Source organism: Schistocerca nitens, chromosome 1 (assembly GCF_023898315.1).
Source record: "Schistocerca nitens isolate TAMUIC-IGC-003100 chromosome 1, iqSchNite1.1, whole genome shotgun sequence".
Taxonomy (NCBI): Eukaryota; Metazoa; Arthropoda; class Insecta; order Orthoptera; family Acrididae; genus Schistocerca; species Schistocerca nitens.
In genome coordinates this window covers 1,177,388,064-1,177,414,300 of record NC_064614.1, presented here as the reverse complement: position 1 = coordinate 1,177,414,300, position 26,237 = coordinate 1,177,388,064, and the positions used below count along the sequence as shown (strand labels likewise).

Sequence of the window (26,237 nt, the reverse complement as noted above, 5' to 3'; positions counted from 1 at the left end):
TTTTCTTCATAGAGAAAAAAGGCATCAGTCAGGTGAGTGTGCAGGCCGTTTTGTACGTCTCGGACAACTAATCCATCAACCTCCAAATGTTCTGCTAAGAAGGCCTGTAATTTACTGCACAAAACTGGTGGGACATCGAACACAGTGGAACCACATGGACTGCCTTATTTGCTGTGGGATACCTTCCAGTAACTGTGGCAGCATATATGTTAGGAATTGCAAATACTTGTGACTATTTCTAGTCCTCTCACTAACACAGGAACCAATGGTGCAGTTGCTAAAAAGCCCATACCACATATCGATAGACCAAGCCACTATGGATTTTCGATTGACCAGTAGAGCATATTGTGAAGATTGATTTGCTCATGGGTCATAAACAATGCTTCATGCATAAATGTAATTTTGCATAGAAATGCCAAATCCCCCCTCAGTTTTTGTAGACGCCATTCTGAGAACTGCAATCTGTTCTGAAAGCTAGTGTCACGAAGCTGCTGGTGGAGTGAAATGTGGGAAGGATAAACTAGGGTGGAATGCTGTATTCTCAGAATACTCTTTTGACAGATGCCACTCGCACTTTCAAGGTGGATTATAGTGACATGTGGATTGTACATTACTGCTGCTAAAATGCTACGTCTATTTCTCTCATTAGTTCCTGATCTTTTTGTTTGTGGATGACCTATAGTCTTCACATTTACAGTTTTTTTAATTTATTTTTATAATGTTTGCAGGAGCACATACTTTTTAACATAGAATTGCACCATTGCTCTTGGAAACATTCACCATGGCCTAAAACCACATTAACTATTTTGATTGTCGTATACATAGTGGAAGTCTGAATATCTTGATGAGCAAGCTGTCTGATCAATACAATGGCAGAAAATAAACCAGTGGGCTTCAAACAAAGAAGGTAAACATACAAACAGTACCTCAGTTCCTTGTTTGTTCATATTTGTAGGACCTCCTCCCTTGGACCAGGGCAGTCATTTGTGGCACTATTACATCACTGAAGTCCTCTTTGAAGGCTCTTTGCCAAGTCACAGGCAAAGTGTGTACAGCTAAATAAAAGACCTGTGCCAATTCAGCGGCTCAAACGTTAAAAATGATTAGCATTCTCCAACCACAAATTTCTATGTGAAATGTATAAAAATGTTTCTACTTACTAATTCTGTTTATAAAAATACACAACACTATAAACCAGACTCAATGGTATTTAATTTTAGAAATCATTGTGTGTGAAAAGTAGTACTACACAGTAAAGTGTTGTAAACTTGGCATGGCAGCAAGAACGAAGATTGGTTGGTCGGGGGTTAAGGGGCTAAACAGCAAAGTCATCAGTCCCTCAGTTCAGGGGTAGTTCATCTGGTGTAAATGATGTCCTCCAGAAACATGTTCTGACGACATAAGTAAGTAGGAGCGAAACCACCATTCAACAGAGTGCTAGCCCTAAAATGAAAAATAGGGTGCAGCAGAAAAGGAGGCAAACCACATCTAATAGCAATTAAAACAGAATAAAAGAAGGATTAAAGTTTGAGCTGGTCAAGGAGGTAGGGGTTGAGTGTCCAGACTCAGCATGGTGCAGGAGAGGCCCCAACCCCAACCACCCTATCCCCACCCTGGAAGTAGTTTAAAACCTTCTACATGAAAACAAAAACCACTTTAACAGAAAAAATGGAGAACCTATACAACTACCCGCAAATTGTCAACCAATGTGCAAGAAGTCAACAAAGGAATACTGTTGACTAGAGATGGGGGATCCGCTCTTGAACTAATTCATAGAGTTTAATCTTTCAAAGGAGTGAACAATCAGTGATTCAGAAAAAAAGAACGGTAGCTCCAAACGTTTCCCACGGCAGAGAGAGAGAGAGAGAGAGAGAGAGAGAGACGGAGCATATCAGCAGCGCGTCTGCTGGTCAGAGCACACTGCACGCCACACGACACAGCCAGCGCCGGCCTCTGCCCTGCTTCTACCTTGGCTGCCTGCATTGTGCAGTGCCCCATTGGATTTTGTGTTTCACATATGCCGTGCGGTCTCTGTGCGTCGTCTGCCGCGTGCAGTGTCTGGCGCAGCTTAACTTCGCATCGCACTCTGTCGGCGATCGTTTCAGTCGCACGTCCTGCCCTCTGGGCAGTTGATGCGAGCAACAGGACAGAGAGCCACCTAGCGGATAACATAGGAACTACTTGCAAAAACCTGCTCGCAATGGAACGGACGATTTGGCTCCGAGCGGGTGAGCTCCCCCCACCCGCGGAACTCGCCCGCTCAACGCTCACCCCACCGTCTCGACTCTAGCCAGAGCGTTGAGCAAAGCGACTCAGGTGTCACTCTGGTCTCTGCGGTCTCAGCTCATGCAGCAATACAGCTCGCGGCTCGACCTGCTCGACTCAGCGCCTCTGCATCGGAGTTCGTCCCCACTGGATATTGTTCTTCGTAGTAATACCGCTATGTATATTACATTATTATGTTATGTATACATCAATCGTTTTTATTTTATTTTTATTTGTTTAAACTGATTAGATTAGGTTGCTGATGACTCCTCTTACCATAGGATTTTTATTATGGACACTCGAATTTACGCTTTAATTACGAGCGAACCGATAAATGTATCGCAAAATGTGATACACCAATATTTTCCTTGTTTTATTCTGCGTAAGGCTATATGCAGCACTTTCGTTTTACAGTCAAATTTATATATTTTTTTCTTATTCTGCTACGGATTTTGCGATTTTAGGCGTCTTCGGAAGGAAACGTTCACTTTAAAAATATATGGCTTGCGATGTATTTGTATGAGGTTAATGAAATTTTAATACATTATAGCCAAATATATTGTTAATGTAAATCTCAAGTTACAACATTTTCCGATCACCCAAAAAACCACGATAGTGCAAAATAAATCAATAATCAAAAACTTTGTCATATCGTGGAAATTTCAATAAACAATACAAAATTCTTACTCATTATCTGTGTTACTTCAAAATAGGATCAAATAAGATCAAAATACAGGTGTAGTACTGGAATAAACCAAGTTTAAAGGGCAATGTGCCTTCCATTTATTTTCTATTGTAAATGAGTGGTGAGTCATGAAAAAGAGCTAATTCATTTCAGGGAGTGAACAGTTCTGATCCAATCTCTGAAAAGAACAGTTTTGCCCATCTCTACTGTTGACCTGTATTCAAGTCTGCTTGATTTTATTGTTTCCATAAGAAAACAATTACTTGCATAATTTCACAAAAAACAGTAATTTGAAATATTATTAATTACAAACTATCTTCCTTAATAGGATTTGTACATATACCGTTTTGCTGTCATAAGTATTCATAGCAGTATGGAAGGAACAAAACTATTGCCTTTTCTCTATCCTAAACTTTATTTTGTGAGTGCTGTCACAAAAGTGTAGATCTGGCTACTTGTCTCAAACACACCTGAAATAAACTCTTTCAGTACCTGAATCCCTGTTACCTCCATAAATCACTTAGATTAACAAACACTATTTTGAAACATATTACTATCTATGTTGTTTTGGGAATAAATAAAAGCAAGGTACGTCAAAGAGGCCTGAAGCTATTAAATTTATAATAAATCTATTTTACTCAGAATGATCTACAATTTCTGTCACCATACATAATTCCGCAAGGCAATGTTTCGCTCAGATCCTAGAGTGTTCTGAAATTGTCAGTCAGTTAGCTAAAACATTGTTTACATGATAGTATTGTGGTGTTGTTGGAGATGAGCAATTCTGCAAGAAATGTGGCCTGAAAGTTTTCTGCACCACATGTAAATGTCGCTGAATGAGGAGAGGCAGGCTACAAATCTTCAATACACAAGGTGACTGTAGTGCTGGCTATGTAGCATACGGGTGAATTGCCAAAAACTTGGACCACAAGTACTGTGAAAAAAGAAGGTGCTATAGGAGTGCCGTTTTCACAGAATGGATTGGTAGTCAGGGCCTCATATTGTTAGCCAATCAACAGGTTGTAATAATAATTAGATAGTGTATTTTTTGTGCAAACACACTTTTTTAAATGGAACACTGCCTATTGACATAAACTAAAAGTATGGTAAATTACAATGTCAATGGTGTTTGTTGCAGGATTCTAATGCGAGTTGTTTACGAGATGTCGAATTTTGAAAGTTTCCACACTGAAACTTATACAATACCTTGGACAGCACACATTAAATAACAACACTTCTATCTACGCTCGTTATACTGTATGTGAATTCTGACCAGTAACAAGATCACTAGACATCACAGGTTGTATTCAAAATGACCAGCAGCAGTGGCAATACACACTTCCAATATAGTACAGAATGGCTGCTGTACACATCCTAGCATTTTGGCAGAGATGTCCGAGCATAGCGCAGTAATTCGTTGTTGCATATCATCAGGTGTACTTGGTATGTCCTTGTAGACAGTGTCTTTCAGCTTTCCCCAAGGAAAATGTCTACAGGTGTTGAATCTGGGGAACAAGCCAACCAAGGTGCACATCCTCTGGGTCCAATCCAGTGACTTGGAAACAATTTGAGAAGACATGCAGTAGTACTTCATGCACTAGTGGCTGGACAGCCATCATGTTGCTATCACATGTTCCTCTTAGTCTGAAGAGGACTGTCTTCTACCATTCATGAAAGGTGGTCTGTTAGGAGGCTGACACTTGTGCATCTACGAAACATGGGCCTATGAGCTGCTGGTTCACAATCCCCACACCACATGTTTACATTCCTTAGACACTGACGTTCCACCTGAAGAGGCCAACGTGAGGATTGTCAACAGACCAATAGTGCATGTTTTGGCAGTTTACCTGTAAGTGACTGGTAAATGAAGCTTCATCACTACACAAGATACATAATACATCTGGAGTATCCTGCCTTAATGCCATGTACAGAAGTTAACACGATTCTCGTAATTGTTTCTGTGCACCTCTTGATGAAGAGAGAAGTGATAGGGATGGGCCTATGTCAATGGAGAATGCATTAGACATTTGCCTGACTCCTGCCACTTCCTCCTAACATGCTGTTCAGCTGCAACACCAGCAAGAACATTTATTTCCCTCTTCTTCTGTCATCACTTGCTTCCTGCTGTTACAGGTGTTGCACAGGTACTTTCACATAACTGGTTGAAGAGATTGATAAAAAATAGCCGAGATGGTTGACATCTATTGGGATATCTTGCCCCATATACCGCAAAAGAACAAACTCCTTTCTGCCTACACTCTCCAACAAGATGAGCATGTTGGCTTTTTCTGCATTGGTAAATCCCATTGATCACTCACAACCTACTGATTGGACTGTCACACACTAACTGCCTAGCAAGTCGCAGTGCACTCAAAGAGCACACAAGCACACTGTAAGTGAACATAACATCATACTTAGCAACTACTCTGGTTGAAAGGCACAAACAAGTGTCAGTGTAGAAACTTTTCAAAATACAATATCTCGTAAACGACTTGCACTAGAATCCTGCAACAAACACCACTGAAATTCTCATCTACCCTACCTTTAGGTTGTTAATGTCAATAGGCATTGTTCCATTTTGGAAAGTGTATGTTTGCACAAAACTACACTTTCTAAGTATTATTAAAATCTGATGACTAGCTAACAATATGAGACCCTGACTACCAATACATTCTGTGAAAACCGCATATCGATATCACTTTCCATATACGCAATATTTGTGGTGCAAGTTTTAGGTGGTTCATCCTGTATATGGCCAGTCTTTTTCTCTTAAGGGCAGAAATGATGAATGGTCACAAGTTTGAGCCACAGGAGATTTCTTGTGCAAATGCTGAAAAGACAAAGGCTTGAATATAGACAGCAACTACCTGTGGTAAGCCTATAAATTACAAAGATTCAAGAACTGCTGATAAGTGAGAAACCTTGGGATATCGTATAGCCTCCTATGTAATCCCCCATGAAGACAAGATTAGTCTAATTATAGTACACACAGACACATACACGCCGTCATTTATTACACACTCTGAATGTGAATGGAACATGAAAAAACCTAATTGGAAGTACACTCTACCACACACTTCACAATGTAGAAATAAAGAACAAAAATAATATTTAGGACAGAAGAGGAGCACCTACTTACCAGCTACTGAAATACAAATCATCCGTTCAGCATTGGAGGATTCCTAATTTATAAAAATTTGGAATCAGAACACACATACGCAAACAAAAAAAAATTAAGGATACAATATAGAGATCTACAACGGCAGGATCCATGATCTAAACACAGAACTGAGAGATTTGCCATATCTTTTATTTATCTTTGTAAAGTGTATGGAGTGACTTTTGCCCTCCTTTAATACCCAAGTGACTCATGTTTTATTGTTTACCAGGTTTTCCCAATTGAAGACCTTGAAGAAGTTTTTTTCTATGGTTATAGTAGAGGGAAACATTCCAAGTAGGAAAAATACATCCAAAAACAAAGATGATGTGACTTACCAAATGAAAGTCCTGGCAGGTCGACAGACACACAAACAAACACAAACATACACACAAAATTCAAGCTTTCGCAACAAACTGTTGCCTCATCAGGAAAGAGGGAAGGAGAGGGAAAGACGAAAGGATGTGGGTTTTAAGGGAGATGGTAAGGAGTCATTCCAATCCCGGGAGCGGAAAGACTTACCTTAGGGGGAAAAAAGGACGGGTATACACTCGCGCACACACACATATCCATCCACACATATACAGACACAAGCAGACATATTTAAAGACGAGTCTTTAAATATGTCTGCTTGTGTCTGTATATGTGTGGAAGGATGTGTGTGTGTGTGTGCGCGAGTGTATACCCGTCCTTTTTTCCCCCTAAGGTAAGTCTTTCCGTTCCTGGGATTGGAATGACTCCTTACCCTCTCCCTTAAAACCCACATCCTTTCGTCTTTCCCTCTTTCCTGATGAGGCAACAGTTTGTTGCGAAAGCTTGAATTTTGTGTGTCTGTCGACCTGCCAGAACTTTCATTTGGTAAGTCACATCATATATATATATATATCAGGTCTACTCTACTGCTCCTGCCTCACTGGCTAGTATGAAAACGATTCTCTTCAGTAATAAATATTATTTGAGTCAGTTCTAACTGCTTCTTCATGTTCTTCAAGGATTGACTTTTACTGCGGCATCAGAAGAAATGATCTTTCCTTATAATAGAAAAGCTATTTAAACGTGAAAAAACTGAATTTTTACAGCTACTATTCTGCCATGCGCTGCAGTTATTTCTTTTGTTTTGTTTTAGGGTGCAAAAACAACTAGGGTCATATGTGACCATGTCAAAACTGTAGAACGTGAAGACAAAGAGGAGTTAAAAATGACTACATGTCAATCTCAATCGACAGAAGAGAAGACAGCTAAAATCGGGGACGTGGAAAAAGGTCTATAAAATACGCCATAAAGAAACAGAGGACCATAACTAAAAATTAAATGGCCGTCGCCATATTGCTACGATGCATAAAAAGTAAAATGCAGGCAACAGCCTGCGCGACATTCGCTAAAATAGCCGATAACTCAGATGGCAAACACAAACGAGAACGTAAGCGGTTATAAAAAGGACATTCCGTCAGGAAATGGCAGACCATCAAAAGTTGAGTGCAATGTGCACAAAGTGATGGGGGAGCACCACTTAACAAATGGCGATGGCTAAAAAGACAATTCCCCATACTCAACCTAGTTAATACGATCACCTTGTGGTGAGAGAACTGAGAAGAGGTTGTCCAAGCTGCCGGGAGAGGCTTAATAACTTGGAGCTTGTTCCCGTAAAGGGAGGACCAGTGGTGATGCCAAAGTGACACCGCCTGCTGACAGATGGCACCACAGAGATCATCGGAAGGAAAATAAGAACTAGCAGGCTGAGGTACGAGGACTGCAGCCTTAGCAGCAGCTTCAGTGGCCTCTTTTCCTGTCAGACTGACATGACCCGGAACCCACATGAACATCACAAGTGGCCCCATCAAGAGTGAGCAAGTGACAGCATTCCTGGACCCGTTGCACTAATGTACGGTTGGTGTACAGCACACGAAGGCTTTGACGGGCACTGAGAGTCTGCGCATATGACGCAATTGAAAAAGCCTGTGTCGCCAGATGTACTACGTGGCCTAATACGGGGTGAAGAGCTCTACTGTAAATACTGAGCAGTGTTCCGGAAGCCGATACCAAAAAACGTCAGCAGCAATGACAAAGGCACACCTGACACCACGCTCAGCCCGAGAGCTATCAGTGTACACAAAGGTTCCATGCGAACATCGTGAAACTGGTGATACAGTGAGGCTGGAGTATTGTCCTTAGGAAGCAAATGAAGGCCAAGGTGAACACGAGCTATCACACGAAGCCAAGGTGGCAAAGGGTTCACACCCATTGGGAAAGTTGCAAGTAGTGTGAAGCTAAGCTGCCGGAGCAAGAGCCGAAAGTGAACTCCAGGAGGTAACACAGAAGAGGGACATGCCCCATACTGGCAATCAAAGGAGTCATCAAAGGAGGAGGCATAGGATGGGTGGCCACGCATGGCAGGCAAACGGCATGCATATCTGCTGAGTATAAAGTCATGGTGGTAGGACAGCAGTAGTTCAGCAGCTTCTGCATACAGACTCTCAACTGGGCTAAAGTAAAAGGCGCCAGTGACCAAATGGATGCCACTATGGTGGATAGTATACGGACAGCGTAAGAGGGATAGACATGCAGATGCATAAACAAAACATCCATAGTGTATTTTCGAACAGACAAGGCAGTGTTGCAGACAATTATTTTCAATATATATAGTGCTATTCCTTACTTATACCACAAGCAATTACATATATCCTGTTAAACAGGAACTAGCATGCAGTTTTTAAAATGTTTTCACAGAATGTCTATGTCAAGTCTACAGAAATATATTTATTGACTTTTACACTACTACTAATACCAATCTTCTTCATAAAATTACTGAATTAACATATTAAAGCATTAAGGAAATTAAGTAAAACAGTAAACTGATTCATTTGTAGAAGGCTATTCTGCAAAGAAATAATATCATTGTGTTTCAGGCAAACTACAGTTTTATATAGGGCTTCTATAAAAGGTTCATTCATTTGAAAGCTCTATATTTTCCAAAGTATTACATGTAAGAACATGACTGATGCATTAATAGAACTGTAAACTCACCAAGTTCGAATTTTTACTATACAAATGTTCTATGAGTACCTCTCCGATGACACTACACATGTCCAAGTGGTAGTCATGTTTATTCAATATCTTATGTAGCAATATCCGTCAGTGGTCATCACATCAGCACTGATGTGTTCTCTGAGCTGGTCAAGTGTCCTTGGCGGTGGGGGTATGTAAACATGGTCCTTAATGAACCCCCAAAGATAAAGTCACAAGGCAGTACGTCAGGTGACCTGTGGTGTCATGGGAACATATTCACCACTACATCCAATTTAGCGATTTGGAAGTTCATAGTTTAGGTAGCAATGAACGTCAACACTCCAATGAGAGGGTGCCCCTTCTTGTTGGAAGATGAAATTCTAGGAATCAGCAGTCAGTTGTGGGAAACATCACAACTGGAACATATCACGGTCAAGTGGTACCCATCACAGTCTTCTCACAGAAGAAAAACAGCCCACACAGCTTTGTCCGTGATGTTACACAGAAAACATTAAGCTTAAGTAAATCTCATTCATGCATCACAATTTCATGAGGATTTTCAGTGCTCCACATACTCGCACTGTGGCGATTAACCTTTCCAGATAAGTGAATAGTCGCCAAATATCAGCTTGGAAGTGAAATGTGTCTGTTCTTGCTTTGTCACTATTTCATAAAGGCACTGTACTCATACTGTCAACTGGCAGGCACAATACAAACCCTCAGTTTATGGTTATATTCATGCATGTACATGTAATACTCTGGAAAATACAGAACTCTGAGAGTCATTTTGCAGCAGCCTTGTTTATGCCAATGGGTAATTTCATTCTATTTCCAAATTTCCTTTAAATCTGCAATTCCTCAAGTTGAAATTTCAATTTGCCCTGCTTTTAGTTGTGTATGAGTGCGAGTTTTGTTTTGATAATCCTCATGGCTAGCAATGAAATTTATGGTGACACTATCAAGCGTTTAATAAGAGTTCAGCTAGGATTGAAAACAAGATATAGACAAACTCAATAGTATCTTATTGTTCAATGAATAATAATCAGTACAAGACATTGCAACAAAGTTATCTACAGAATTTTGAAACATTTACTGTCTTAGCTTTTGGATTTGCTATATTACTTCCTTCCTCAGGGGGAAAGTGGTCTGATTGAAAACAATCAGTACTTCTGGTCCATTATTTTATTTTCTTACAAGCCACTCATCATTTTTTGTACTGATGCCTATTCTCAGACTTTTATATACATTAATAAAAGCTAAACTGCATGTATTGATATAGTTAAAGTAAAATTATTGTGTTCACCTGTTTTCTTTTGTCATGCTGCAACCTACACTAGAGTTTATTACTGACAGGCAGTGTCTGACACAGTGTCATTAAGGTATTCAAAATACAGTTTATTGTCAGACTGTGTGAGGTATTTCACTGTGTTTATTCTGAGTCGTTTACTGTGGAGACAGATCTTTCTTTTCTTTATTTGGAACCTTGTCTCTCAAATTTGTTTGAGATGAAACCTATATGGTTGGCACCATTTACAATTCATTTCTTGTCTGTTTGTATGAAGAGGGGGGTAAAAAAATTCTTGTAGGAAGTATCATGAGAAGAATTTGCTTTCAACGCTAAAATTTGAACTTACAGCAACTTACATCCTCTCGTTACATTTACATCTCCAACCTGAACACATATTTCTCACTTATTTGAAATCATGGTCCATTCATGGCTGAGGAATTCTTGCATAATGTGACTACATAGGTAATGAAGAAAATTATTAATATTTCTATCCATACAGAAACAAATTATTAAGTGGTAAACACCAGAGATCAGAAACGAGCCCTGAACACACATCAAACTTGCCAGAAGGGTCTATGACATCTCTGAACTTTTTGCCCCATATGCTAGGAGACTCGACTAGCCAGTCTCCACTGCTGCTGATTTAACTGAAAACTTGTCATTTTAGTCTGTTGCTGGTTACAAGTGGACCACACCAGCACAGAAAGGACAGCGAGTACTTGAATTCACACGTATAACTGAGGACTTGTGGTAGTGCCTGGTACTTAAGTAATCGTTGGGCATGATAATTATTACACATAATAGCGTCACTACCTAGCCTTAAGTAGTAAGAAACCTCCATGGAGCATTGTGGTAGCTATTGCCGGCCAGTAAGTGTATTGTGCAGCATGTATGTTATAGCAATATGTACACGAAAGTACTGCAAGATTTGGTAGTCTTGCTCTGCAAAACTTGCACCTCACAGCAGTAATAGCCAGAGCGGGCAGGATGGTATCAACACACCAGGGCTTGAATCACTTTGTGTGCTGTGTGACCAGGTGTGGGGCAATAGTGCAACAAATGTGCCTTGGAGCAGTATAAATAACTGAGAATTTTGAGACAGATTCATTCACAGCCCAGCAATACTACCACAATGCCAGGACTACACCAGACAATGGGATGACTGGGCACCACCAGCTGCCGCCACGGGTTCGAGACTGGGTCAGGGAAACCACCTCCCGCACAAAGTCCACCCTGTAGGACTGATGCCACAGTGCCGGCCGACACCAGACTCTTGCCAGGAGGCATCATGTCATGTGCTGTGCACGAGCGTCTTCCCTCATCACTGTGGAAGATTCAAGCCGTGGCTGAATCGCTTGGGCACAGGTGCTCAACAGCAGAAGGCAGAGGCAGAAGAAGAAGAAACATGCTGCTGATGCTAGGGCCTTGGCCTATTGACAGACTGCCAACTTCCTGCCTGCCCTGATGTCAGCACCGCAGGGTGCCGATGCATGTACTATCCCGCTGGGCGGAGGCCAGCCGCCCATTGACCATTGCCACTCAGTCTGCTGTGCCTGAGTAGGGCTTTTCTGCCTCACTCTGACGACGGAGAAACGAGTAATCGAAAACTTATAAAGTATTTTTCTCGACCATCGGTCTATCGCTGGCTCCCACTGGCCCATCACTCACAGCCCAATCCCTGCCCTGCCCCGCCACCCCCCTCCCGCCACGAGAAGCAACAGAGCAATGCCACAGGGTGCCACCCTCAACAATACAAATACAGTGAACAGCTCAGATTCCCCCCCCCCCCCTCTCCCTCTGTGTGCGTGTGTTTTACTGGGTCTGTGATGACACAATAATATAAGAAAACAAGATATGATGATAAAGTGTATTCTCTACATAGTGGCAATTATTAAAATAAATTTATAGCAGTCTTTGAAAAAGTTAGAAAAATAAATAAGATAACAGACTCGCTATTAGCCCAAAAATGCATGCAGGGGTGTAACCATCTCATTGCTCTATCCCCTGCTTTTGTTTGATGGAGCACATTTGTTCTCCCATCATGGAGATGGAATGAACAGTAACACAACCATTTCGTTTGCACTGGACATACTTTTTATGTTTTTTGTCTGAAGCATAAACTACGGCAGCAAACTTTTTCCAGGCTTCATTCTTCCTCTTGTGTAGCACATTTGCAATTGTCTACACAGCATTATTGAGTTTTTGTATTACTCTCTCCAAAGTCACACAAAACATAGCACGGTTAGAGATCATCTGATCCCAAGATTATGTCATTTTCACCACATCAGTGTTAATTTACAGCAGCAAGATCCTGCTAACAAGAAGCATTATCCCTGGTTGGGATCAATTTTTTGAAACCATCTACATGTTTTTTTTGGTGTTGTTTAAGGGCACGAAAACAACTAGGGTCATATGCACCCACATCAAAACCGTACAACACGAAGACAAAGAGAGGAGTTAAAAACGACTACATGCAAATCCCAATCAATGGAAGAGAACACAGCTAAAAACAGGGACGTGGAGAAAGGTCTATAAAATATGCCATACAGAAATGGAGGACTAGAATCAAAGATTAAATATCCTACGCCATATTGCTACGACGGATAAAACATAAAGCGTGGTCGACAGTCTGCACATTGTTTCCTAAAATGGCTGGTGATTCAGATGACAAACACAAATGAGAACGTAGGTGGCTAAAAAAAGGGTATTGCATCAGGAAATGGTGGACAATCACAGGTAGCGAGCAATGAGCACAAAGTGGTGGGGGAGCACCATTTAACAAATGGCGATGGATAAAAAGACAGTGCCTGATACACAACCTAGATAAATGATCTCTTTGTGGCGAGAGGGCCAAGAGCAGGTTGTCCAAGCCACTGGGAGAGGCTTCATAACCCTGAGCTTGTTCCCACGACAGGAAGACCTGTGGTGATGATAAAGTGACACGACCTGCTGACAGACAGCAACACAGAGATCATTGGAGGGAATGTAAGAACTAGCAGGCTGAGGTACGAGGACTGCAGCTTTGGCAGCAGCCTTGTTTCCTGTCACACTGATGTGACCAAGAACCCACAATCATCACAGTGGCTCCATCAAGAGTGAGCAAGTGACAGCTCTCTTGCACCTGTTCCACTAAGGGATGGATGCTGTATGGCACACACAAGCTTTGATGGGCACTGAGAGAGTCTGGATAGATGACACAATTGAAACGCATGTGTCACTGGAGATTGTGTGGCCTGACACAGGGCAAAGAGCTCAGCTGTAAATGCTGAGCAACGTTCCAGAAGCTGAGGCAGAAAAATGTTGGTGCCAATGATGAAGGCACACCCGACACCGTGGTCAGTCCGAGAGCCATCAGTATACACACGGGTACTATTACAAAGTTTCGTATGAAGATCGTGAAACTGAAGGCGATAGAGCAAGGATGGAGTAGTGTCCTTACAAAACAAAGGAAGACCAAGGTGGACACAGGCCGCCGCATGAAGCAAATGTGGTGAAGGGTTCACAACCATCGGGAAAGTGGTAGTTAGTATCAAGTTAAGCTGCCAGAGCAAGAGCCGAAAGCAAACTCCACAAGGCAGCACAGAAGAGGGACACTCCCCATACAGCCTCAGCTTCTGGAACGTTGCTCAGCATTTACAGCTGAGCTCTTTGCCCTGTGTCAGGCCACACAGTACCTCCAGTGGACAAATGGCTTGCATATCTACTGATACTGAGGAGAAATAATGGCAGTAGGACAGTAGTAGCTCAGCAGCTTCTACATACATACGCTCAACCGGGCTAGTGTAAAGGGCGCCAGTGGCCAAATGGATGCCACGATGACGGATAGTATTGAGACAGCGTGAGGAGGATGGACGTGCAGAGGCATAAACAAAACACCAATAGTCTAGTTTCGAATGGACAAGGGACCAGTACAAACGGAGGAAGGTGGCTCAATCTGCTCCTCAGAAAGTACCATTTAGGACAGGTAGGAGATTGAGGGACCGCATACAGCCGGTCGCCAGATAAGACACGTGGGAGGACCAAGAAAGTTTCCTATCGATCTTGAGCCCTAGGAATCTCGTAGTTTCAACAAATGAAAGAGCAGCAGGGCCAAGATGTAAAGACAGTGAAAGAAACCCATTGCACCCCCAGAAATTCATAGGAACAGTTTTGTTAGTGGAAAAATGAAAGCCACTGGCGATGCTCCGTAAGTAAAGATGATTGAGACATTACTGAAGATTTTTTAAGGGGTGCACAACTACAGTGGTCATTAGCGCCCAGACTAAATTATGAATGCACTGCAAGGCACAATGTTAAAACAGCAACTAAAAGGGACAACACTATAAAAGGCACCTTAACAGGCAAGGGATTAAAAGAAAACAGCATAATCAAATGTCCTTAGACAAGTTCGTCAAGTGGATAAAACGAAGAATGCGAGCAGCTGCTCCTGTGTCATCCGCTAAAATTTCATCCAGAATACATGGCAGGCCAATATCAATGCGCTGTGTATTAAAATTCGGACAGGACGTTAAAATGTGGCGTACCGTCAGCAAGTGGCGTACCGTCAGCAATTGCCCACATGGGCAGAACGGCGCCAGTGCAGCCGTCAGCAGATGGCGGTGGCTGAACTGGCAGTGTCCAATCCGTAACCGGCCCAAAACGACCTCCTCCCATCGAGAAGGGCGTGAAGAGGTCTTCCAAGCTGTGGGGAGAAGTTTCAAGGCCGAAAGCTTGTTTTCAGTAAGTGTAGACCAATCGGCATGCCACAGCGATAAAATGCGCTGACAAATGACCCTGCTAAAATCAGATGAAGGCACACAACAAGAAGCTGTCCGAGGCTGGAGGACCGCAGCCTTGGCGGTGGCATCTGCAGCTTCGTTCCCAGGGATACCGACATGGCCAGGAACCCACATAAAGGTAACCGGAGAGCCCTCGTCCACCAGTTGCTGAAGAGAGTGTTGGATCCGGTGCATGAAAGGGTGAACCGGATACGGATAACTGAGGCTCTGGATGGCACTCAGGGAATCAGAGAAGATAACATAAGCAGAATGTCGGTGGCGGCGGATGTAAAGAACAGCCTGATAGAGGGCAAATATCTCAGCTGTGAAGACCGAACAATGGCCATGGAGCTGGTATTTGAAACTGTATGCCCTGACAATAAAAGAACACCCGACACCGTCATTGGTCTTAGAGCCATTTGTATAAATGAAGATCGTATTAATGAACTTCGAACAAAGTTTGACAAACAGCGAGCAGTATACCGAAGTTGGGTTAACCTCCTTTGGGAGTGAGCTGAGGTCAAGGTGAAAGCGAACCTGAGCCTGGAGCCAAGGCGGCGTTTGGCTCTCGCCCACTCTAAAGGTTGCAGGGAGTGGGAAATAAAGTTGCTGAAGGAGGTGACGAAAGCGAACTCCAGGGGGTAGCAGGGCAGATACATACAACCCGTATTGACGGTCGAGAGAGTCGTCAAAAAAGGAACAATAAGACGGGTGGTCGGGCATTGATAATAGCCGACAGGCATACCGACAAAGCAGTATATCGCGCCGGTAGGTTAGCGGCAATTCACTGGCTTCAGCATGAAGACTCTCAACAGGACTAGTATAGAATGCTCCGATCGCAAGACATAACCCCCTATGTTGCATAGAGTTGAGGCGGCGTAAGATGGACGGCCGTGCAGAGGAGTATACAAAGCTCCCATAATCCAATTGCTGAAGATGCTGCTCAATGAGACATGTCCATGCTGAACTGCAACAGATGGCAAAATTGTCAACAAAATGGGAGCCAGAAATGCGCGGCAGGAGACAGGCCATTATAGGGTTAATGGTGATAGCAAGGAGGACGACACTCAGGACAAAACCCTGAGGCAAACTGTTTTCCTGCATAAAGGTGTCCAACAAGGCAAAACCGACACAACTTGAAAACTCTGCCTTTTAAAAATTCCTGAAGGAAACGGGTCATGTGTAAAGAGTACGGAGGATACCAGTCCTCCAGCAGGTGTTGTAGGCTTTCTCCAAATCTAAGAACACAGCCATAGTCTGTGATTTCCACAAAAAAACACTCATGACATGGGTGGGCAAAGTGACGAGATTTTCAACTTCAGAACTGTGCATTCAAAATCCACACTATGCAGTGGTTAGTAAATTGCATGACTCAAGCCACCATACCAGCCAGGCATGAATCATAAGTTTCATCACCTTGCAAACACAGCTGGTGGGAGAAATGGGGCAGCAGCTAGAAGGAAGATGTTTGTCCTTACCAGGATTAGGTATGGGTATGGCAGTGGATTTATGCCAGCATGCGGGAAACATGCCCACTGCGCAGATGCGGTTGTACGTATTAAGCAGAAAGTGCTTGCCTGCAAGAGAAAGGTGCTGCAACATCTGTATGTTAACAGCATCTGGCCGTAAGGCAGAGGGTCTGGATGAAGTGAGAGCATGATCTAGCTCCCTCATAGTAAAGGCAGCATTTTAGCACTGATGATTCGGAGAAGAGAAGGGTATCACCGGAGCCGCCTCCACTCGTTTCTGAAGAAGGAAGGCAGGGTGATAGTGGGAGGAGTTCGAAATCTCTGCAAAAGGTGGCCCAAGGTGTTGGAGATAGCAATAATGTCCACGAGAACATTGTCTGCTACTGTCAGGCCAGAAATTGGGAAATGAATCTTGGTCCCAGGAACCGTCAGAGGTTGGCCCACACAACAGAAGAGGGAATGGAACTGTTAAAAGAATGACTGAATTAAATCCAGCAAGCTTTTTTGCTATCCCAAAAAACAGGACGACACTGTGCACGCATCTGTTTATAATGAACGGAGTTTGCCATGGTAGAATGATGGTCAAAAATGTGGACAGCACATCTCTGTGTGCAAACTGCACTGCAGCATGCCTCAGTCCACCAAGGGATCGGGACACGGCATGATAAAGGGGAAGTGCGAGGAATGGAACATCCTGCTGCGGTAAGGATAACTTTTGTAAGGTATTCCATCTGGTCATCACAACTGGGGAAATGGTGTTCATTGAAGTTTGCCAGGGAGGAATAAAGCCTCCAATCGGCCATAGCAAGCTGCCATTTGGGTGCGCACAGAGGTGGGGTAGGAACCAGCAAACGGATAGCACACAGGAAATAGTCGCTCGAGTATGTGTCAGACAGAACAGACCACTCAGGACGATTGGCAAGCTGGGCAGTGCAGAAGGATAGGTCCAAATGGGAATAGGTGTGCATGGAGTCTGAAAGGAATGTGGGTAATCCTGCGTAAGGCATAAGGGGTTAAGTTAACTAAGAAGGTCAGCCAAGAAGGCGCCTCTCAGACAGGTTTGGGAGAACCCAAAGGTGATGGTGTGCATTGAAGTCACCGAGCAGCAGAAAGGGGTGAGGGAATTGCCCAATAAGCTGGAGGAGGTCCAGCCTTGTGACGGAGGGATGTAAATGGTACAAAGGGAAAAGGTCAAGTGAGCAAGGAAAATGCAGACTGCAACAGCTTGGAGCTGGGTATCAGGGAGATGGGTTGACTATAATCATCATCCCGGATCAGCAGCATGACTCTCCCATGAGATGGAATGGTGTCCTCAGGGGGGAAGATCAAAGCAAACCAGGAAAAAATGTGAAGGCTCAAAGCAGTCATGAGGATGCTATTTTGTTTCCTGGAGGCAGCATACAAGCAGATGCTGCAATTCTAAGAGCAGTCGTAAGTTCTCTTTGTTGGACCGTAGACCACAAATGTTCCACTGGAGGAGAGCCATAACAAGGAAAAAATGACAGGGTGTCACCTCGGTGGCTGCCGAGTGTCAGCCTCCAAAGACTCACTGTTACAGCGCACAGAGGCAGGACGATCCTGCTCCATGAGGTCTAGAGACGTCGGCATTCTCCTTCTGTTGGTCTGTGGAGTCCAGGGCAGAAAAACAGTTGGCAGTGCACACCGACAATGCAAAGATCAGCCGGGTGAGGGTATCGTCTGGTGACACCATCGAAGAGGCTCTCCAAGTCAGCAAAGCAGAAGACTGTTTCCATTTGTTTGACTTCTTGGAGCCTTTCCGGTTGGCAGAGGAAGACTCAGATGTTTGTTGGCTGGAGGGACATAGGAAGTCTTCATGGCAGTATTCCTTTTGTCCTTTCCAGCCTTCCGGTTGTGTAGCAGGTGATGTTGCCCCATGCAGCTAAAGTCTGGTGGCTTGTTGCGCAGCTGGAGAAGGAAACAGGCACACTACCATCTACACTGTTGTGTACATTAGGGTTCCAGGTAATGCACCCTGCAGCCATTTACCCTGGTGGACCCTTATAAGAGTAATCAACGAAAAATAATTTATGCTCCCTATAGCCTCTAACTGTAACATGCATAGCGAAAGCATAAGTGTAGCAGTTAAGATATGTGGTTGATGTGCAAAGGTCATGCGTTCAAACCATATTAATTGCTTTATTAGTTTTATTTTAAAATCTTTATCGAAATGACTCATTTTTTGTCCATTAATTGCTTTAAATATATTTTTTTTTATTTCTAACCATTGATAGAGTGCTTTTAATCATTGTATTAACTTTTTCACTTGCCTTCATTTGAAATCTTTGTGCATTTGATGTTAGTTATTTTTATTTATCTATTATAATATTTAAACATTTGAAAATGCCAATCTGTTGCTATGCAACGGGGTAAAAAATGTATCTTTCCTTACAAGCTGCACAGTTTTTTGGACAATAAGCACCACACAAACATTTAAAACAAATTCTTGTTACAGTAAGCACAGAGTATCACAGATACAGATTTAAGCATCTAAGATATTATTAAAAAAAAAAAAAATTTTCAAGCAAACTGAGGAACAGAAATAATGAAAGAAATCACATGGATGAAAATATAAAATGATCAAATGGTAGAAATGAAACAGAAGTTAATACATAAAAACAATTAGTCACATGGCCAAAGACTCCAAATGAAAAAGAATGACAGCGATAAAAAGTGAAAGCAAATGAAAAAGTTAATATGATGATTAAAATCACATAACAAATTGTTTGAAATAAAAAATTACATTAAAACCTATTAATTAAATAAGAATAATAATCAAAGTGACCTCAATGAAGATTTAAAAACAAAAATTTCAAAGCACCTGATGAGGTTCCCACAATGTTTTGCACATCAATCCTGCATCTAAACCATTAAGATATGATTTCACTCTGCACAATGCACTTTAAAAAAAAAAAAAATTCTAGACAGTGCAGACCATCACATGAAATTCTTTTCTGTTGATTAATCGTGAAGTAGGGCTCACCAGGGTGAATAGTTTCAGAGTGCAATATATGGAACACTACCCTATACCACTGTACAGATATTTTGAAAAAGCTGATCCCACCACCTAGGGAGCACTCCTTGTAAGTTACAATTAGCCTCATACTCCTGCATGCTTTAGTAAGAGGGAACAAGGCAGCAAGTAGGAAGCAACTGCAGCACCACTGTTCTCAGATTTGTCTTACTTAAGGAAGTAAACCAGTATAACACTGATGTAAAAGTGCACTCAGATTTCCAAAATATGTAACTCTCAATATAAGACTTGTACTCACTTATTTCTGATCTCTAGTAAAAGCATGTAAATGCATCTAAACCATTATGGTAGACTTTTGCTCTGAACTTGTCAATGGAAACAGCAGGACAGAAGATTACGGTTTAACCCATTAGAATTGATACAAGCTGAATACAAACTGTATTTAGGAAAAAATGAGCAAGGAAATTGGCTATAGTTTTGTTGGAGTAACCATCCCTACATTTGCATGAAGTGATGTTGTTGTTGTTGTTATGGTGGTGGTGGTATTCAGTCTGAAGACAAGTTTGACATAGTTCTCCACACTAGGCTATTCTGTGCAAGCCTATTCATGTCTGAATAACTATAACAACCTACATTCACTTGAACCTGCTTACTGTAGTGACACTTTGGTCTCCCCAATAGTTTTTACTCCCACTCGTGCCTTCAATGACAAATTAACTTTTCCTTGATGCCGCAGGAAGTTTCCTATGAACCTATACCCTCTTTTTGTCAAGTTGTGCCACAAAGATCTTTTCTCCCCTATTTGATTTGACACTTCACTATATGTTATCTGATCTACCCATCTACTCTTCAACATTCTTCTCTATCATTATAATTTAAAAGATTCTATTCTCTTCTTGTTGGTATTCTTTATGATCCACATCTCACTTCCTGATAACAATTCACTCCCAACAAAAATTACCATACAAGACTTCCCAACACTTAAATTTATATCTGAAGTTGAGTTGTTTATAATTTTTAAAAAATCTTTCCTCGATACTACCAGGCTGAGTTTTACATTCTCTTTAATTCAGTCATCATCAGTTATCTTGCTTCGCAAATAGCGAGTCATTTATTGCCTTTAGTGTGTAATTTTCTCATCTAATCCATCAGTATTACCAAATGTTATTCGACTACACTCCATTACCTCTCTTTCACTATTATTTATATTTACCTTGTAACTTCTTTTGAGGACAATATCCGTTCTATTAAAATGATCTTCCAAGTTCTTTGCCGTCTCTGTGTGAATTAAAATGTCATCAACAAACCTCAATCCTCCTTGGTCTTTGATTGAAGAGCATACGGATAGGCTACAGCCCTGTCTCACTCCCAACTCAATTACTGCCATCCTTTCATGTCCTGCAACTCTAAGAACTGCAGTCTGGTTTCTGCGTCAAATCTTAGATAACAGTTTGTCACCTGTACTTTATCATCTGTTAACTTCAGGGCTTGAAACACTGTATTCCAGTCAGCATTGTCAAACCCTTTTTCTAAATCTAAAAATAGATGCTTGCCTTTTTTCAAAGTAGATCGCAGGGTCAGTATTTCCCCATGTGTCCCTACATTTCTCCAGAAATCAAACTGATCATCTCTACGATCATCTTCTACTCGTCCTGTCGTTCTTCTATAAATAATTTGTATAAGTATCTTGTATTTATGAGAAATTAAACTCATGGTTAAATAAATCTCACACTTGTTAGCACTTGCCCTCTTTTGTTTTGGCATTATAAATTATTCTTTCATGCTCAACCCATTTCATGTATCTATTACACCAGGTGGAATAGTACTGTTTTTGTGATACACCCTCAGATTTACTGGGACCCATGGGACAACATACCCATTCCAGGTGCCTTGTTTTGACTTTAGTCTTTCAGTGCTCTATCGAATTCTTCTCATAGTCTTGCATCATCATCATCATCATCATCATCATCATCGTCATCATCACCTTGTCTTCATTCATGTCGCCCTATTTTTATATTATCATCTTCATGTTACTTTAATTTATACAGCCTATCTATATATTCCTTACATCTCTCACCTTTCAATTCCTTCTTTAGTAGTGCCTTCCCAACCAAAGTTCTTGGTGTTCACACAACTGCTTCTCTATGCTCAAAAGGTCTCTCTAATTTTCCAATATGCAACATTTATCTTTCTTTAAGTCATGCATTTTCTACAGCTAGGTTGTTTCCTTCTAGCCATTTCTGTTTTGTCACTTTTTACCTTCACCAGTCTTTCTTATGTCTGCTTTTCCTTTTGTTTACTTAATTTTTTTATAATTTCTCCTTTTATCAAACAAAGTTAATAATTTGTGTGTTACATAAAGATTCCTACTGCCCCCTCCCCCCCCCCCCCCCCCCCCCCCAGTTGTTTGCCTTCAATATTTCAATTCTTAAAACTACCAATTTGTCTTGCATTTTATTTCTTTAGCTTATTTTAGTCATTGCCGTATGTCCCCATTCAACTCTCAGCATAAATAATGATCTCTGACCACTTATGCTCCTGGAGAGGTTTAGCAGTGTAAAATCTGGCCTCAAGGTGGTTTACTTTTATACAACTTACGTATGCCTTTTGGTACCTCATGTCTCTTCCACATATAAAATCTATTTTCATGATTCTTAAACCAAGTGTGAGCAATGATTAAATTGTTCTCTGGGAAAAATTCTTGCTAAATATTTTGCCGAGGAGGATGCCATCATTATTGAACCATACAGTGGAGTAGCATGTCCTTGGGAAATATAACAGCTGTGCATCCTATTGCTTCAGCTGTTGCAATCAGCATAGCAATGCCACTTCAGGTAATTTTATGAGACCACATTAGTTAGTTATACAAACTGTTGCCTCTGTGACTAGTTAAAAGACTGCTGCATGTCTTCAAGAACCATGTGTTAGCCTGGCTTCCCCACACATACTGCATCCGATATGGTTGTGCCAACAGTTTGGCTCCTATACCTTTGAGGCATGCAAGCCATTCACCAGGGTTAGGTGAACTATTTATCAGGAGAGGGATGAGGGCTGAAGTGATATAAAAAACAAATGTGTACACACAAATTGGGAAGTCCCACATATGAATCCTCTTACTCCATGGGGAATAGAGAACTTACGTGCAGTAATCAACTGAACCAGCACAAAAAGTAGAATCAGATTTTCTCCAGAAAGTAATAAGAAGAGCAGGGTGCAGCATTTTGCAGAAGTTTAAATCTCCTCAATCACTTCAAACTCTTGGTACTGCAGAGACAGATGGAGCACAAATCAGTAGATTTACTTTAATCATGCAAATTCATCATAAAAATTAATCTGCTGCTTCATTGAAAGACAGGTCATTATTTTAATGAAAAGTAGCTGTAAATTTCATAATTAATATTACGATAGTCAAAATTGATAGCATCCTTTCGTATGCATTAAGAGGAAGGTAAGGAGAGGGTGAATGAGCGCAAGATGCAGGAAATGGTTACCTGCATATTGGAGCGAGTGGAGAGTATTTGTTGATACTTTCAATTACCCTCCAAGAGTTATATCATTCCGCAGTGTAAAATATCACAGAACCATCTTTCAATTCTGAAAAAGTGAACAATATATTACATGATTACAACTTTCAGTGAACAATAGTATCGAAAAACTGATTTCTTACTCACACAGGGCCTGGTCAAAGACATATGCGTATAGCAGGAAACTGACAAGTCTAGATACAACATATCTATTGAAAACATAAGTTTGAAATTAGAGATGCTATTATTAACAGAACACTTTCGTCATCAGTACTGATTTGCATACAGGACTGTCCAAAGTAAACAAAGTCGGCACATTTCAGAACCTGAATTTTTAGAACACTCCAAATAAACATTTAAGTAAACTGTATCAATTGCCCTGTCTCAAAGTGATTTCCTTCGGCCAAAACAATTTACAGGTTGTAATTATAAATTATCTTGTAACAATTTTAGTTGTAATCATATGCGACGACATGCTCTTTCCTTTTACAAGTACTCACAGCCTAAAACAAAGTTATTTAATTGGCAAAGCATTTATTTGTGACTGCTTTTCATTCATTCATAATTGAGACCAATGTATTTAAATATCGAAGAATTTTTCACTTTTCAAGAAATAATATTTAATTTAAGCTTTTGTAACAAAATTACAGCATTCATGGACTTGAAGAAAGAACTCAACAACGTAAAGTAAAACAACAGGCTCACAATACTTAGATGATCAAAGCTACAGAGACAGACAAATAATCTGCAGTTTCTACAAACCCCACGTGGGAGGTCAAGAAAGACACTCAAACAAGATAGAGAAAACAATGAAGGTATCAGAATATGAATTGCACAGACCAAGAATACTTCCTTCAATAAAAAAGATTTACCGATATCAGATATTGTATGGAACTGAGAGAGTTCCTGAAAGTGTACACCTGAAAGTGTACACCTGAAAGTGTACATCTGAAACGGAGGACTGTACGGAACTTATGTGGACCATCAGAAACATGGAGAACAATACACTGGAAGCTTTGAAATGTGATAATACCTAAGAATGTTAAAACTAAGTGGACAGTAAAAGGTATAAAATGAAGCACTACTAAAAGAAAAGGCGAGGAAAGATGTTTGTGGAAGGATCTTACTGGTAGAAGGGACAGACTCATGTATCATCATTTAAATCATTCAAGACTAGTTAATCTTACACTGGAAGGTGGACGAGAGAGGAAATGTACTGGGGGCAGACCAAGGCTAGAGTACGTAGAACAGATCATAGATTAAGTTGAGTATAATAGTTCTGTAGAGATTAAAAGATTTCCTACCGTGTGTTTTTATTATAAATATTGCTTTCACTACGAAAACCAAATTAAATGTACCATTTACTTCATTTTATTGTTCAGCCTACATTTTAGGCTTTAGTGAACAGGCCATTATATGCAAGACACCAGAATGACTAACACTAGAGTAATGCTTCAGCAATGAGACTGCTATGGAGGAGGCAAGAGAGCAGAAATCTAAAGAATTCAGAGATACACTGCTAGTACTGTAGGTCTGTGTAGCTCACATGGAAGTGTAACACAGATGCCAAGGGAACCTAGATTGTAAACTTTGGAAGAAAGGGAGAGTTGATTTCACAAAACCATGTTGCACAAAATTAAAGAACCTTTATTTGAAGAAGAGTCTGTGACAATTCAGGCAACATGAGAATAAGACTTGACAGATTAGAGTAAAAATAGATTCATATGGACATTTTCCCCCCGGACTCAGTATGTGAGTGCAACAGGAGTAGTGTGCCAATACTGGTACGAAGTGCCCTCCACCACACACTGCAGTGGCACATGGAGTATTCATCCCAATGTTGGTTAAAATTGATACAGAAAAATAACACATTACAGTATTCGTAACACTATAATCTTTAACAGGAATTTACATTTTGAGTAGTTCATACAATGTTTACGTATCACTACTACATTGACAATATTGTTATGATTCTTTAAGGTTCTCTATGTTCAGAGCATAAAAAAAAGGGGGAAAAGTACAATTACAAGACAGCTAAACTATCCCACACTTGATAAAATTCTACAATGTCAGAACTCAAAGACACAAGAAAAAAACAAATAATTCAGTCAGTGTATTACAGATGGTGAAATTTTTAAGTACTGCACATTTGAAAATATAAAAATCAACTGGGAGGAATGAGGAATAGGTTGGGGGTGGTTAAAAAAAGAGGTGCAAATCACTCAAACCCCAGGTTAAGAGGAACCCAACTGTTGTGAGACTGAAGGCACACAAAATTGTGTGGCTCCCTTTCAACATGCAGTCTCAGTGACCTGCCTGTCTTTCTAACCTAACCCCAACTACCCTCTTTCCTCCCTGTGGAAGGCACTAACAGCTACAAGAAATAGAACAGATTGCTCTATTTTCAAATTTCCTTTACAACAGTACTTAGAATTTCACCAGATACTGACCAGCCGATCTGTCTCTCTCTCTAATTTTGATTTTTCATCCTCTCTTTTTTCACTTTACTTTTAATGCCAGTATTTATTTCATTTCTCTTCCACTTAATCCACCTTTACTTCTCACTCTGTCCTATCATCTCTAGACTGAAGCTAACACAGTGATTACCAATTTACTGTATTTGACTCCCCCTACCCATCTGTCTCTTGTATGCGTGTTTACTGGCAGTAATTGTATCTTCATCATTGGCAAAATTAGAAATTGGATAAATCATTTCATCAGAAAAATCTGTCATATTTGTGCACCTCAGAGCTCTTCAAGAACAGGACAAATAAACAACAGTTATAGGACACTTAATTTTTGATGAGATATAGTTTTCAGAGTACATGCCATAATTACAATGGCAAAATAGTGTTACATGGCATCAGAATAGAAAAACAGCAGAAAATTTGAGCCAAATTCAGACGTGCATACAGCTGAATAAAGCACCTATTTTGTAAACATAAACATTTCAAAATATTTCACTACTCAAAGTTCTTGAGGTGCTCACCAATTTATTTAATGTTTCAAAACAATGGAAACATAAATCTTTGTATTTTTTTTATTTGATCTTACCATATGATTTCCCAACATGCATTTTTAACAATGAGAGTAT

The 26,237-nt window shown here is 40.9% G+C and overlaps 1 protein-coding gene across 5 annotated transcripts in view; it reads right to left on the bottom strand.

Moving 5' to 3' along the window:
• The window catches only part of LOC126200319 (SPRY domain-containing SOCS box protein 3), a 73,675-nt gene that overhangs the window by 18,209 nt on the left and 29,229 nt on the right, over positions 1 to 26,237 (bottom strand). The window contains exons 6-7 of one of the 5 annotated variants that reach the window (XR_007540184.1): positions 23,111 to 23,213; positions 22,760 to 22,883 (exon numbers count right to left, since the gene is read on the bottom strand). The exons of 3 other annotated variants lie outside the window; for them this stretch is intronic. The gene's annotated coding sequence lies outside the window, so the exon portion shown is untranslated. The remainder of the gene's footprint in view (positions 1 to 22,759; positions 22,884 to 23,110; positions 23,214 to 26,237) is intronic. One more of the 5 variants, XR_007540183.1, reaches the window with a different exon arrangement.